The following is a 16,716-nucleotide window of genomic DNA, read 5'->3' as shown; positions in this document are numbered from 1 at the left end:
CATCACCCGAGCCTACCCGAGTATTGCCGAGCTGCGCCGGTGATCACTGTGGAAAAAAGCGCCCCCTGTCGTCTCCCAGATGACATAAGTGATTTTGGAATGGACTCAATGAAAATGAATGGGGAAAAAAATCCGGTACTCCACATTTTCCAGTTCACTGATCCAGCCGGGGTTACTAGAGTTCATTCTGGAGCCTCAGATCCCCGCGGATCATGGAGATCCACTGTGTCGCGTTGGATCCATACACGTATCGATTTTTTCGAATGGTGATCAGGAATTGGAATATACCAGTTGGATACCATCTGATGTCAGGTAAGGACTCTATGTTATCAGTGGTAGGATAATCAGAGTAAGTTTGATGAAGTTATAAGCTGTTTTGTGAAATGTCTTCTTTCGGTTTCAATGTAAAACTCAGAGAGGAAATCAACGAGGCGATTATCCGCGCGCGGCCGTAATGTGCGTGCGTGCACGTATAATATTGATCATCTAGCGTTTATTTGAAAACGATTCATAAAAAGGCCGACGAATATCAACGTTGTGGAATATTCCACTAAAAGACGATTTTCATAGAATGCTCCAGAATGAGCTGTTTTTTATATCAAAACGGGGGCTTTTCTAACTGCTCTGAAACGGCAACGACGCGATAAAAAAACAATCGGTCTTCACAGCACTGTCTGGAAAATAGTCTTTGATAATGCGATGGGCAGATTAGACACATAGCCATAATTTAAAACATAGATTAGGCGATATTAACGTTAACATTGGCGCGGATGGTGGCATTCAAGCGGTAAAATGGAAAACCAGGCGTGGCACTGAAAGAGTTAAATATGTGACATCATAAAGGGAATACAAAGCCTGTGTTAAAATTATGTGACATCATAAAGGGAATATAAAGCCTGTGTTCAAATGTGACATCATAAAGTTAATCCAAAACCAGAAGGATTTAATGGTACAGGGATGTACTATATGAGCCATGCCAAGGTTAACAACTGTTTAACACAATGTCTGTATAATGTTGGTAAACTTGGCAGCAGATCTGTCCTCCCTTGTGAGAATAGCAGATGGCAGTTTGTTTCCCCTCAATTGTGCTGTTGGCCTTTAAAAAAAACTTGACAGAATGAAGCTAATGAAAGCCATAATACCTCATTATTCACATACTGTATACCGGTACACACTGTACACTCAACGTCCACTGTAGCATTCTCATATAAAGAGAAGAGACACGGCTTACATAGTGGCTGTATCTGAATTAAAGCTGCATTAACTCATTCACTACCACACTACCGAAGGTTAACCTTCTGTAGTGTGGTAGTGAACGGGTTAACCTTCGGTAGTGTGGCAGTGAAAGGGTTAACCTTCTGTATTGTCGCAGTGAAAGGGTTAACCATTTGGTAGTGTGGCAGTGAAAGGGTTAAACCAAATTCCCTTTGAGCTTATCTGATTGGTTAGAAGAGCAGGCCTCTCCGAGAACCTTTAGAATGCAATATGTCTATATTAAACATCCCCTTCACTCAAAAAGCATGTTTTGTTTTGTGAACTCCTCTTGGAGGCATGACTTTGAATGCTTCGAAGCTTCAATTGTTGCCATGGTAATCCACGGCAAAATCTAAAAATATTTGAATGATCACCCCGTCCAAAAATAAGAAACTTTGCACTTCTTGACGAGGCAAATGTATTGTTTTTTTATCCCGTATGTCATTGCGCCTGGCTGTCCACACACAGGTTTTCATATTAACCATTTAAATCCTTCACCGGCTTACACGACCTTGATAGGCCTCTCGTCTTGAGTAATGAACCAGACGACAGCATCAATTATGTCTCGCTTTCTGTAACCATTATCATCATAATACTCAAGTCATAATACAAAAATCTCATGTACTGCGTCATGTGCTGCGTGCAGTAGGCAGTCGACATGGAGCGTTAGGTCCAATGAGATGAAGGTGATGGTTAAAGGGGCATTTTGCACATAATCTCACACACATCCAAAAACTCAGTTTTGCACACATTCATTTAGTTTGACAGTTATTGAGAGTAAATTAGTTTGAATATGGCCACCAGTGATGTCATCAGGGACATTGAATTGAAATGATGTGGATGAAAAAATACACACACACACACACAGTACAATTTCAAAAAGTTTACCATACGCTCTAATTCAGACTGACTTTGCAAACTAAAGTGTGAAATGTCAGAGTCTCTTGAGATAGGCTTTTTGACACATTAAAATAGATTAGGAGAGGCTATAGCAGCAACCTTAGGGGGACTCAGGGAATAACTTTGCATTTCAAACCACGAGAGTTTGGAGGTGGGGGGAGGGTTGTGATCTGTGATTTCTTTTTAAGAGCAATATTGGGGGGAAACCCCTAAAGAAGGAGAAGTTTTGCCTATTTTTATTTATTTTTTTTCAGAGATTTGTATTCCTGTAAGCCCTTTGGGTATTTCCTCTAAAAAAAGAAACGTCTCCGGCTCCGCTCCTACAGAAGTTGGTAACAAAGGGGAGGGCTGTAGACGGCTGGCTTCACCGTCTATCCGCCGAACGTGAGCCGTCGTGAGGGTCGGCACAGGGATCCTCCGTGATAACAGCCGAAAGATTCGCCATAACCTCCCATCCACACTTCTCCCTGGCAGCATTAAATGGTAAATGGTGCATTTATATAGCGTTTTTATCCAAAGCGCTTTACCATTTTTGTTCCTCACATTCACCCATGATTCACTCACACATTCACACACCGACGGCGGAGGGCGACCATGCAAGGTGCCAACCGGCTCATCGGGAGCAATTAGGGGTTAAGTGTCTTGCTCAAGGACACATAAGACACGCTGCCCAGGAGGAGCGGTAATGGGACTACCAGACGACCGCTCCACCTCCTGAGCCGCTGTCGCAGTAACACACACTGGAGTAACGCCGCTCCTTCCTCAGCGTCGCCTCAGTGCAGTCATGCCACTGAGGCTATCAGCTCTCCACTTAAAAATTGTCCCAGATAAGGCACATTAAATATGATTAAAGATATCTCTCCATAATGTGGCGTGACCCCAAAGCCGGTTGCCCAACTATCTCCCGTTTGCCGTCAGATAAAGTGTATTACAGTATATAGAAGACATATCAAGAACTTCCAGCCCTGTGTACTGTGTATCTTTAAATATATCTGCTGTGTTTCTCTTCTGTCTGTGTTCTTCAGACAAGTGTTCATAGTCACAAAGTCATGCAAAGTATTTTTTTTTTACAGACGGATGTCTGAGTGAATTCAATGTTTAACGGATGTGTTGTGTCACTCTGGTCCTATATGTAAATAAATAAATGACAAATAATGAAATACACCGTCACACATTTGTGTTTGTGTGTGGTTGGGGGGGGGGGGGGGGGGGTTACTGGGGTATGACCAAATAATAATGTTATTTCATTAACATCCATTCCCACTCTGCCGGCAATCAGATATAAGCAGCTCATAATCACTTTCATGACTGAAGAAATAAAGAAATAGGCCAAAACTCAGAAGAATTGCTATTTGAGCGGCTGGAGGGTTTGGTTGCGGAGGTCTCCAGGCAGTGGCACCATGTGGCACAAAATCTAAGAAAAAAGCGATTTGGGCAAAAGGTGATTTACACATGGGTGACAAGTTCACCTCTTCAGCTGACCACCCTGGAGGAGTGGGCGGCAGCAGCAACAAGATGAAAGGCTAAATGCAATGTTGTAGTATTAACTCCTCATGCATTTTTTATGTTAACGTTTATTCGACTGCATCATGAAAGACACAATAGGCAAATGATATTAGAACACATCTATCAATATCCCAAACAAGGTCACAGATCCTAAATAATACATGTAGATGATATTCTGATTGTATTCCATAAGGACAAAGAATAACACCAGACCAGATCATATCATCATCATGTCACAACGGCGGATGGACCCTGTTCTCAGGAGCCTGAATATGACTCAAGAATATGAATATGAATATGACTCACACCCCGTTTAGAGGAAACCCCTCCCTACATACACAGCTAGTATTGGTTATGAGCCACTTAAAGGAGCTGTAAGTGGTATTTTGTTGTTAAAATAATAGCTCCACATTCCATCACTGAACTAACTATCACTGAGTGTTCATGGTTTGTATCCCATGAGTGTGTGTGTGTGTGTGTGTGTGTGTGTGTGTGTGTGTGTGTGTGTGTGTGTCCACAGACTCTGACCATGGTTTGTTTTTCTTGTTTTTCTTTTTATACCACACATCCTGACATACAGACACTACAAACACCCACGTCCACACACCAGTACATAAATCCACTGACAGCAATGATGAAGGACCACAATGGAAACAATGGCCTATGGCTTTATTGTGTTTAATTTAATCCTATTGGTAAATGGTGATATGTATACCTGTTCATCTTGTGTTCAAATGTATATGTGTTATTCCATTCTAAATCAATAAACTATTCTATCTATCTATCTATCTATCTATCTATCTATCTATCTATCTATCTATCTATCTATCTATCTATCTATCTATCTATCTATCTATGTGTGTAGGTGTGTAGGTGTGTGTGTGTGTGTGTGTGTGTGTGTGTGTGTGTGTGTGTGTGTGTGTGTGTGTGTGTGTGTGTGTGTGTGTGTGTGCGTGCGTGCGTGCGTGCGTGCGTGCGTGCGTGCGCGCGCGTGCGTGTGTCCATGTATGCGTGCCCATTGTAGAGGCCAGGGATAATGTGTGATGACAGCAGTTCGATGGTAAGCCTCATAGTATTGTTGCTAGGAGGGCCAACCTTGTGATGTAAGGGGGCAGGTTTCTACGACAGTCACAGCTTCTTGGCTCAAATCAAATTTGTCATTGGTCGCCCCTTTAATAGAAGACACACAGGGGGATACAATGCAGGCCAGTAACATGGATCTCCCAGTCTCTCCGCTCTGTAGTAAACAGAAAATAGATTCCTCGTATCCCGTGCTCACTTTATCCAATCAGGAGCTGAGGGACTGGGAGACCCATGTTACTGACCAAACACTCAGTGGTGGCCATCAGAATGTAGAACTACTTATTTTAACAAAAGAAATACCACTTACAGCACTTTAATAATAAGGATACGTTTGAAATATAATTTACATAACATACAGTATGTTATTTCTATAATACTGTACAACACAGTTTTGATTTGAGACAGTTGTCTATGTTTATAGATATTGAGTTAACTGTCCAAGATCATTTGAATAGTACAATGTAAAAATTCAGTTTCAGGGTGGATTTCCCCCTTTGAATCTATGATGCAAGTCTGAATCAGAGCCATAGACTGCAAGGCACTGCTCTAGAACAGGGGTTCCCAAAGTGGGGGTCGCAAGCCGCCGCGCGGGGGGGGGGGGGGGGTCGCCAGATGATTACATTTTTTTTTTAAATAATCCAAAAAAAAATATTATGCAGTCAGGCAACTGAAAAAAATCCTGCACCAGAATGCAGGAAGTGAAGTCTTTGTAACAAAAAATGTCCTGGTGGGACCCCCTGCTTAAAAAGTGGCCTGACTGGGGCTATATTCTGCACTATATTTCCTCGCCTGAATGATTTCCCCAGTCCGGCCCTGTTTAAAAGCCTCCAATGCGTATTAGTGTGTGTGCGTTTGAACGTTTACATGTTTCAACCATACATTTCCATTTATTAAAAAAAAAATATATATATATATATCCTATTATATATATCCTATATTATAATTTTAATAATTTTTACCTCCTATAATAGTGGGGGTCACGGCTCTCTGACACCGTTATTTGGGGGTTGTGGCCTGAAAAGTTTGGGAACCCCTGCTCTAGAAGACCTGTACACCACTAGTACACCTGAACTGAACCGTCATATAGGGCCCTTTAACACTAGCACAGCCGACAAGGTGTCAAATGACCCCTAGGCATTTTCAATAAATGTATCCTCGTCACTCGGTCGAGCTCCAGCTCTGTCACTCAATGACTTTTCCTAAAAGTACCCGTTTTATCTGGCACGGTTTCTGAAATTTCTAAATGACTTCAGGAAATGTAATTAGAACGTATATGGAATATATATATGTGGAAAGTCACAGCACGTCTAGCGCAGGGGTGGCCAACCCATGGCTCGCGAGCCGCATGTGGCTCTTTGCCCGTCAATGTGTGGCTCTTCTATCAAAAGAATAATAATAATAATATTTTTATTTATTATAATTTTTTAATATATTTTTTTTTGTCACTCAAACCTGTGGTAAATCTCATATTTTTTTATATTAAGAGGTAATTATATAGTTTACACTGTTTATTTTTCTCATATAAGCTGTGGGGTCATCTGACCCCTTCCGGCTGGAATCAGTGACATTTTCTCCATGGCTGTTCTAGTGTTAAATAACTTGACCTTCGTTGTTTCATTGTTGCTACAAAGACTCCCTCAAATCCGTGGGAAGACAGAGAACATGTAACGCACCTTAGAACCCACACGGATAAAACAGGCACTGTGTGTGTTCACCTTGATGTATGTAAACGTGTCTAAGAGAATGTTGCTTTGTATTGGGTTTTAGAGCCTCGTACATTAATGAGCGGAACTACTACTGTACCATGAAGAAGATTGTGGGATATATACCGAGCTTTTATCCAAAGCGCTTTACAACTTTTGCCTAACATTCACCCACACATTTACACACCGGTGGAGGCAACCAAGCAAGGTGCCCACCTGCTCATCGGAAGCAGTTAGGGGGTTTAAATGTCTTGCTCAAGGACGCTTCGACGCGCCGCAGAAAGAGGATTTCGCCTGTGTAATAAACACACTAGACAAATATCAAGATGTATCCATCAGTGGAGCAATTGCATGCTTTCACAGAGGACAAGAAGCCTTCAGTCGCTCCTTCAGACCTTAAGCACCCCCCACAGCCCAAATGGAATGATAGAAAATATATATATATTATAAAAAAATAATTTAATTGCATTCGGGGGGTAGTCGACTATCGTCAAATTTTGGCCAATCAAAGTCGACTATACAAATCCTTAGTCGGGGACAGGCCTACTGCGGTCTATTTTCATTCTGGTGAAGACATGTGAGGGGCATGATGAGCAACCAGTAGCCTCCTCCTCAAGTCAGCATGCGGCGCCTGCCTTCAGGAGATGAGGAGTCAAATCTGAAGGCGTTGCCTGGTATTCTATCATATTATCCAGTTACCGTTTTCGTCAGAGGACAAAGAAAAATGTGGAAGATGCACAAGGTACAGAAGGACCACTATTGTGTAAAGTGATCAAATATACATTACGACTGAATGAACGCGATTGCAGGGGTCCTTCCACTGCGCTGCACTTGGAGTGTCAGAAGGTCATGAGTTGCTCGGTGCAACACATTAATGACTGCTATGGATTCACTGAATATGAAATATTCAAAGATCATGTTTGTTTATTTAAGTCTCCGATGAGTATGACAATATACTTGCCCTTTTTCCCTTTTAAAGAGTAGTGAAGCGCATTGTCCCTTTGCTGCCCCCTATTGGTTGATATTTTCACCCTGCTGCACACTCTGCCCTACCCCAAAATCTGTGATGTCACAGTGCCCCTTTTGAGGTACTGTCAAAGTCCGTCTAGGGAATTTTATTTTAAAAGCAAAATATTAACCACTAGGGACAATGTTTCGTTTTTTTGCCTTTCTATCTTTTTCTCCCATCCCAATAGTCCCTTCGTGGTCATTGGCGCATCGCCCTACTGTCGGTCTGGGGAGGGTGTAGACTAGGAATGCACCGATCCGATATAGATATCGGCCACGATATGTCTAAAATAGCTAGATCGGGTATCGGAGACCATTTTAATATTATTATATATATTGTGACGAGCCTGGTGGTGTTCAGACTTGTTCAAAAACAAACAAATTCAAATGTCTGTCCACACAAGTGCAATATCAATCAATAAGAATATTTATTGACTACAGGCAGAATATAGTTCGATGGGCAAATAGAATGGTCATAATACAGTCCGATGTCCAAAACAGGCTCTCATACAGTAAAAGCTAAAAGGATTGTTCAAACTCAGAGTAGTCGTCCGGTCCAGGGTCAGTACACAAGGGGGTTTCTCAGCCAGTCTAGGGTCTAGTACACAATTAACACCTTCTCGCCTTCACCTCTCCTCTCCTCTCCTCTCCTCTCACTACCTCTCACCTCGCAAAACTCTGTACACAGCTCTGTACAGCTACCTAATTGCTTCTACTCCTCCCGTGGCAGTAGTACCTCCCGTCCTTCACATATCCATGAGACTGGGGGTGATATCTGCCACAATATATATATATAATTTCTTTGTGTTAATTCTAATAATAGATAACAATTCAGTATATTTATATCTAATATATAATGTGTTTATTTGTTACATTTTGTTTCACTAAGTTAGGAAAGTAATGTTTTAAGTCAAGCCTGATGTTGCCTTGCACAAAAGAATGATCCCAGTCTCTTCCACACAGTGAGGCATACAGTTTATTAATTAAACAATGGGTATCGGATCGGTAATCGGTATCGGCCGATACCCAAAGCCCAGGTATCGGTATCAGGACTGAAAAAGTCGGATCGGTGCATCCCTAGTGTAGACTATACCACATGCCTCCTCCGATCCATGTGGAGTCGCCAGCCGCTTCTTTCCACCCGACAGCGAGGAGTTTCACTGGGAGAGCGTAACACGTGTGGAGGTTCACGCCATCTTCCCCAGATCCCTTCCCTGCTGAAAAGGTGCCCTGACTGACCAGGAGGAGTCGCTGTTTGCAATGACTAGGACTCATACCCCACCGGCTTCCCACCCGCAAACACTGACAATTGTGTTCGTAGGGAGGACTGACCAAGCCGGAGGTACCGCTGACTGAATTCAGTGTCTCGGGAGTCTCTGCGGTGGTAGGCGAGTTCTTAGACCTCTACGCTACCCTGCTGCACTAGGGGCAATGTGTTTTAACATTCTTGTGGTTCCCAAACCGTGGGGCACAAAACTTTAAGCGGTTATCTTACTATGAGACACAATAAATGCACATCAGAACACTGTTTGAATGTTCAAATGAAAAGAGAGCATTAGAAAAAATACTTTCTGGGCGCCCCAGTGGCGAACCACATAACGTGCTGAGTCGCGGCACGCAGTGGTGCGTTATTGAAATCATCTGGGGTGACACGCACCACGTGCACGCGCGCTCCCGGCGCGTGCGCGCGCTCCCGCGAATGCGCATTTAATGTCCCCTCGCTTGGGCACAGACTAAAGACAGTGCCTAATTCGCCTCTACGAATGGAATGTAACACGTCTTCACAACAAGTTAGGTGTGAATGTGTCTGAGAACGTATTTAACACACCTGACGACCGGCGCTATTGATATGCAAATAGCGCGTGAGCTTGCACACCGTGCTACCCAGTCCCATGAACAACGCATGCCTGGCGGCACGGCCGACCCGGGTTCGATTCCCGGACCAGTCATTATTTGCCGAATGTCTTCCCCCCACTCTGTCTCCCGTTCCTCCTCTCTCTCTCTCTACTGGACTGCCCAGTAGTAAAAAGCGATAAACGCTAAAAAATTAACCTTAAAAAAATAAATAATAATAAATACTTTCTTATTATATATATATATATATATTTTTTTAAAGGCAATTCTGACTACACTAACTTTGGCCATCTTCAAAGTTCTGTAAAAAAATATATATATATATATAATATATATATAATAAAATGTATATATGTGTGTGTGGGGGGGGGGGGGGTCAACTAAAAATCAGTAACATAATCCATTGTAATCCTCTGATTTAATGATGTGTAAAGTACTCTGGTGAATGAAGCGGTGACCCCAACCCTCTGGAACTCTGTCCTGGCTGAGATCCCCTCTGCCACATCCTTCAAGACTGCCCTGAAAACCCACCTGTTCACAAAGGCCTACAGCCTCTAGTCGTCTCCCTGTCCTTTATTGTTACTTTATTTTAGTCTTATGTGTCTCTTTAGTTGCCTTGTAACGCCTCCTTGGGGTTCTTGAAAGGCACTATATAAATCCAAGTTATTATTATTGTTATTATTACAACGTTTTGTAATTAAAATCACAGTAAAAAGAAATTGCGCAAAAATGACCGTAATCCCATTTGGAAGTAATCCCAATTCTGATGCTGCCTGCATGGTGTGGCGCCGCCGAGATGCCTCTGAGATGATAGAAAGTTGAACTTAAGTAATCCCCATGAAAACTGGGTTTCAAACGACAAAATGTGTGAACACTGCAAGGATGATGTAACAACATCGCATGTAAGAAGGGTGCACTACCCGCTGATGCAACTGAAAAGTCATTTTCTGGGCAAACTGTGAAAAAAGATGTGGAGAGTCAACAGTGTGGTCGTGCTGAAACAGGCTCGTCTTCACGACGAACGGAAGTGCATATCTCACACAGCTGTCACACAGAGCAGAAGCTCACTCTTAACCTCACATCCTGTGATAGTACTACATACCCTGCTGCACATCCTGACTTACCCCCTTCACCCATGACCTCCAGCAGAGCACATACTGCACTGTTTAAAACCTCCCTTGCTATTGTCAATGTCATTAGGCGCAGAGATGGGCAATTGTAGCTCTTGTCTCAGAGGCTGTGTTCCCATGAGAGAGTGTGAGTGTGTGTGTGTGTGTGTGTGTGTGTGTGTGTGTGTGTGTGTGTGTGTGTGTGTGTGTGTGTGTGTGTGTGTGTGTGTGTGTGTGTGTGTGTGTGTGTGTGTGTGTGTGTGTGTGTGTGTGTGTGTGTGTGTGTGTGTGTGTGTGTGTGTGTGTGTGTGTGTGTGTGTGTCCATGTATGCGTGCCCATTGTAGAGACCAGGGATAATGTGTGATGACAGCAGTTGATGGTAAGCCTCATAGCATTGTTGCTAGGAGGGCCAACCTTGTGATGTAAGGGGGCAGGTTTCTACGACAGTCACAGCTTCTTGGCTCAAATAAAATGTGTCATTGGTCGCCCCTTTAATAGAAGACACACAGGGGGGATACAATGCAGTTTATTAGACTAACGGACATTGACGTAACACATGGGGAGCCCGGGGCTACGCTCCTCTCTCCACAGTTGGCTGCCCCCGTCAAAACTCAGAACCTGCTGCCAGATTGACCTTTAAGGTCAACGGGCGCCTCTGGCTGCGAGCCTCACTGACATCTCTGCCGCGCTGCAGCGACCGGGGAGAGGAGCGACATGCGAACGAGAGATGAAGAGTTAAACACCACGCGCACAACACTGCTCTGTAATTACAGAGGCCGGAGCCTCCGCTGGGTGCAAATCCCTGACTCCTTGTTGATAGCGCACGCGGTGGCCACACAGCCATGGATGCTGCCTGCCCTGAAGTCTGAAATAGCCATAGTTGAAAAATAGTAGCCAATGACCGTGACCTTTTAGGAAGAACCGAAGGTCGGATGTCAAGCTCCCGCCTGCGACGCAGTGACAGAGTATAGAAATCTGGCAACGGCCGATACCAGCCCTCTGATGTCTTCTGATATGGTCAGGGAGGGGGGGGGGGGGGTGACATTTGGCCTCTTTGACTGACTGTTCATTTTCCAGATTGGACGTTTGTTTTTCTAAACCTTGCCTGCTAAATGATGCATGATGATGACTACAGCTACAGAGAGCGACTGTCACCCATATGTCTTCCACTGTGACCTCTCAAGGTTCAAGGTGAACTAGTATTGGAAGATTTCCATGTTTGGTGGCACTGGCACTAGATGCCCACTGATCACCTGGATCATATGGACTTCATATGGACTTCAATTGAAATCGAGAGGGCTGGTGTAACCCAGGCTGCAGAAGAGCAGATCCGCCTGCAGTCTTTAACATTACTGTCTTGCCTTACTTTGAAAAAGGGCAATACTGTCCATGTTGAGGATTTAAATATGCTATTCCTACTATTGGTAAATAAGACCTGCACTATATCAATCAATCAATCAATCAATCAATCAATCAATCAATCAATCAATCAATCAATCAATGTTGGAAACCAGAGATTCTGAGGAAAATGACACACCTGCTCTAATTACAGTGGAAAGCTGACTTTGTGGACTTGTACAATCTTTTCTATAGTAGTGCTACAGTATTATTTATCAGGTAGAAAATATTCACACACCAAGAAAATTATAAATAAATAATAATAATAATACAAATTAAATTAAATACAATTAAAACATTAATACAATAAAATGTAATTTAAAAATAATTATATAATATGTAATGTCCCAGTCATCTTTTTCCTTTTTCCAACATATTCTCTATGGAGCAGTACACTGGTATGGCATCACATATCGGGGGATGCGGGGAGCAGAAAAACTCTTAATTCACATTATTTGGCGATGGAAGACATGACAGATGTGAATATTACAAATGGTAAGGATGGATCTAGAAATAACATACTATATATGGGACTGAATGGCCATTGTGTACTGTATTCCTTTTAGGACTGTCTGTGCTTTTTCTGTCAGCGCTTCCAGCAACGTTGCCTTTAATTTTCACAGACCTGTAGAATCTGAACTACTTATGAGGTATATGTACTGTATGTAACATCTAAATATCACAATCAAGGAAATGCTCACCGGTCTTTCTATAGACATAGAGGAGTGTTTGATCCACGGCTCTTGTGAAAGGGTGTGAATGGGCAAAACGTTAATCAAATAATAACAACGTAATCAAATAACAACGTGCACCCCCCCCCTCCCCCCAGGGACAATAAAGCCCTTCTTATCTCATCTTGTTTTAATAAATATTTTGTTGAAGTGATTCAGTTCTAACAACATGAATACAGTATGACTCCTGACACTTACAGCCTCCTGTATGGAGACGCCACATGAAATTGATTCCGTCTTTGGATCCAAAACGCATTATGGTTCCCCGTCAGTGTGGACCTGACAACACCTCGCCGAATAAGTTATTCAATCCCAGATGCGCGAAAACATTGGTGGATAGCTAGAGAAGAATAATACATCAATAAGTAAACCTTACATGTGATCCTCTAACAGGGAAAACAAATAAGGAAAAAAAATTATAAATAAAAAGTTATTTTTATTTTTTCACTCAAACAAATCTAATATGGCTGCTTTTTTATATAACAAATGCCTCGCCTCTGAACAAACATAGGGGAATCCTCTGTGACTCGAGACATCAAACGGCGTACAGTACCTTCATGACTAAACCATTAGATCCTGCTGTTTGCTTATAAAGCAATGAATGGTCTGGCCCCACCCTACCTCACCGAGATCCTGCACCCCTACACCCCATCACGGTCTCCGAGGTCTGATGACCAGTCCCTCCTGGTTGTCCCTAAATCCAGGCTAAAAAACAGGGGGGACCGTGCATTTGCGGTTGCAGCCCGCAAACTGTGGAACGAGCCCCCCCCCCCGCCCCCCCCCCCCACATTAGGCTGGCCCCAACGCTCCCAGTGTTTTAAGTCCCATCTTGTTCTCCCTAGCTTTAAAAAAAAATGTAGTCTGCTGCTGTAATTTAGTTTGTAGTTCTGTGTACTTTGTATTGTGTTTATGTGTTCTTTTTACTATATTATGGTTTTTACTGTGAAGCACTTTGGTCAACCATGTTGTTTTTAAATGTGCTATACAAATAAAGTTGGATTGGATTGGATTGAAATGTTTGTACGGCTGAACAAAGCCACTTCAAAAACGGCTAACACGACCCCCACCTGACCTCCGCTGCCCCCCTTTCAGGGATATATCAGAGACACTGCTTGCCGCTGTATTGCTGGTCTTGGCAATCCGGTGTTTGAGCTGGAAATGTGCGTTTAGTCTGAAGCATTAGCGCTCAGCGGTCTGTCTGGTGACTGGAGGAATGATGCCCATAATGTTTGAGTGATGGAGCCGCAAGCAGCCATGCTAGTGCTTCTTACCTGTATTGAAGAAATGACTAAATGTACATTAAAAAGAGGAACGACACCCAAATCACGATTTTCCAATATGTTCCTTCCGTGGCCGAGGAAAGTTCAATCGATATCGGTGAACATGAGCTACTCTCTTCCAAAAGCCAGAAACCAGAGAAGTCAGGCTCAAGACTTGTCAATTGTCATAAGTAAAAAGTCTTGGAGCTGCTCCATTGACAATGAATGGGAGAGTGATTTTGTGGACCCACAGAATTTTTGTTTTCTTATATACATACAAAATCTTGCTTTATGCTATAGTAGTTTTTTTCAGTTCTGAAACAGAATATGTCCCCATGTACTCTGAACAGGCGTGCACGCGCGCGCGCGCACACACACACACACACACACACACACACACACACACACCTCCTGGGGTCAGAGGAGGGTCAACGTGTTCCTTGAACCTCTGCTCATCTCTTCCTTCCTTCTCATCTCTCTCCTTCTCCTACTTTGAAGTGTAAACTCAGTAACAAGGCACCTCAACCAGTCCGTGAACCGTTTGTCAAATGTAATTGACCTGTCTCTCAAGCTCCACCCTCTTTTCTTGATCGTCCATTCACAACAGTTGCTTTACTCAGGACGAAAGAGGGCAGGCCTTGGGATGGGTCAATTATGTGACGAAGAAATATTTCATGTGTTGAAAAACGATGTTTGGAGGTTCCTCAAAAAATGAAAACAAGTCAGAGAGTGAAAACAAACACTAACATCGGTTAGAGAACAGGACGTAACAAGCATTCATTAAGGAGATTTGCTCTGACCCATCATCCATTGATTAGTTCCAGGGTCCCTTGCAATTTGCTGGTTCCCATATACTTTATTTACCGCTACGCTTTGCTTCATATCACAGCCCAGCAAATTAACATAGACTGAGATTAACTTTTGATCTTTTCATTCGACTTACTCACCTTATATCACCTAAACATAAAATCGAGGAAATTTATTTGACTTATTAAATGTTTAAATGGTCCAACTTCTCAAAATTTCAAAAGTCTGTTTACTGGGAGCTGACATCTTGATTAGAATGTAAAATTTGTTATTTTCGCATCAATTAAAATTTTGAGAAGCAACCTTTGCAGATACGTGGCCCAATCCAACAATGTTTTTTTTATATTCTGCTGGACAATGTCGCTTTACCAGCCAAAGGCACCAATTACCATGCTAACGAATGACTAATTACTACCAATTACTAGCTAATGTGAACTTGTGTGGCCTGTTACAGACTTCTGTGGTGGAACATTTTGGAGACATTAATCAGCCTGGAGGAAAATAACTATGAACTCTATCAACTTCTGTGAAGAGTTGCGAAGTTATTAAAGATCGTAAAACTAGACGTCTGGCAGAATCCATTATCATTGCGCACTAGGGTGGGGGGGTCTGAGTTGTTTGTATTTCTCAAACCAATCACAATCGTCTAGGAAACACTAAGCACACAACCCACCGAAATATTGTCAGGATAGAAATGTTTCTTTGTCAAACAACGAAGACTTGTTATTGTTGTTATTGATCCTAAAGAGGGATATTTTGAAAGACAGCGAGCGGAAAAGGAGGGAATGGAATAATCAGCCAATGGGGGGGTTTGTACACACGGAGTCAAACTTGGTGTCAAGTGGCCAATCTGTAAAAACAAGCTTTGTGAAAATACACAACAGTGTGTACGGTGTGGCCACACACAACATGGAAGGAACCAGATTAGCAATAACTCTTACTCAAGCTACAAAACCAGACCTTCTACTTTACCTTTTCCATTAATCTGGGCTTGAAATATGATTCAAAATGGTTCCTGTGATCTCTCTCGGCTTCTTATCGTGCACTTTGTGTAGCATAATGAGCTGAGGCTCCCCCGTGCACGTCTTCGCAAACGTTCTAAGAATACTCTGAGAGTCCCATAAATTATCCAAAGAACGCCTCCCGTTACAGCCATGCAGGCCGTTCTGTGTTATCACAATTTAGTTGTTCCTTAGCGTGCGCACGTCCGAGAGGAGGATATCAATTAAAATGCAGGGGCTGTGAGAGAGATGTTGGACTCTGCCAATGGAGGGATTTGACAGACCCAAATGATCACTGATGCATTGATACATTTTGCCTGGTTGCCAAATATTGTATTGCATCTCTTTCATCTAAAAGCATGATAGAATTGCCCCTCGGAGTGAAAGATGGATGTGAGAACATCTCTATCTACCGGCACGCAAAGCACAAACGTTTTATAGGCTATTACTGCGCAATCTAGACTGTAACTCTGCAACTCCGCTGTTCAACAACTGACACACGTTCTGCTGCCTCTGCCTGCTGCTTAAGAAAGACCCAGAGCTCCACAAAAGTCCTCTCCTCTAAACAGTTTAACACCTTAAAGGATGGGTTCACTTTTTTTTCAATCCCAGGCTCTTCATCATTTCACTGATCGCTTTAGTACTGAGAAACTTGACACTCCAATGGGGCGATTGTTTTTAACCTTCAAAAACCCACGATATCCTTTTTCCAAAACAGGAGGCTCACGCCAGATGTGTTCTACTGAGGAAATGGTTGCAAACCGCACATCGTATCAAAAGTTATAATGAGTTTCATAGGCGGGTGATGCGTGTAACTGGACGACCAGGAACCTACACAGGCATTATATTATTATTATTATTATTATTATTATTATTATTATTATTATTATTATTATTATTATTATTATTATTATTATTATTATTATTATAGGCTATATGTAATCTGAATATAAAATATAAGAACATTAAACAGTATAAACAAAGATGCAGATGAGGGTCTGTACCCTATCGGTCATAATATACAGTTCAGTTCAGTTCAGTTCAGTTCAGAGTTTTTATTTGCCACATGGAATAATACAATCATAGTTTCTTCATTAAAAAA

General features: G+C 42.5%; 1 protein-coding gene across 3 annotated transcripts in view; it reads right to left on the bottom strand.

Moving 5' to 3' along the window:
* lpp (LIM domain containing preferred translocation partner in lipoma) overlaps positions 1 to 16,716 on the bottom strand; it is a 411,859-nt gene that overhangs the window by 181,923 nt on the left and 213,220 nt on the right. The window lies entirely within an intron of this gene.

This window comes from Notolepis coatsorum, assembly GCF_963971535.1.
Source record: "Notolepis coatsorum genome assembly, chromosome: 2".
Lineage (NCBI taxonomy): Eukaryota > Metazoa > Chordata > Actinopteri > Aulopiformes > Paralepididae > Notolepis > Notolepis coatsorum.
The sequence above is the reverse complement of the archived record's forward strand: the minus strand, read 5'-3'. Positions and strand labels throughout refer to the sequence as shown.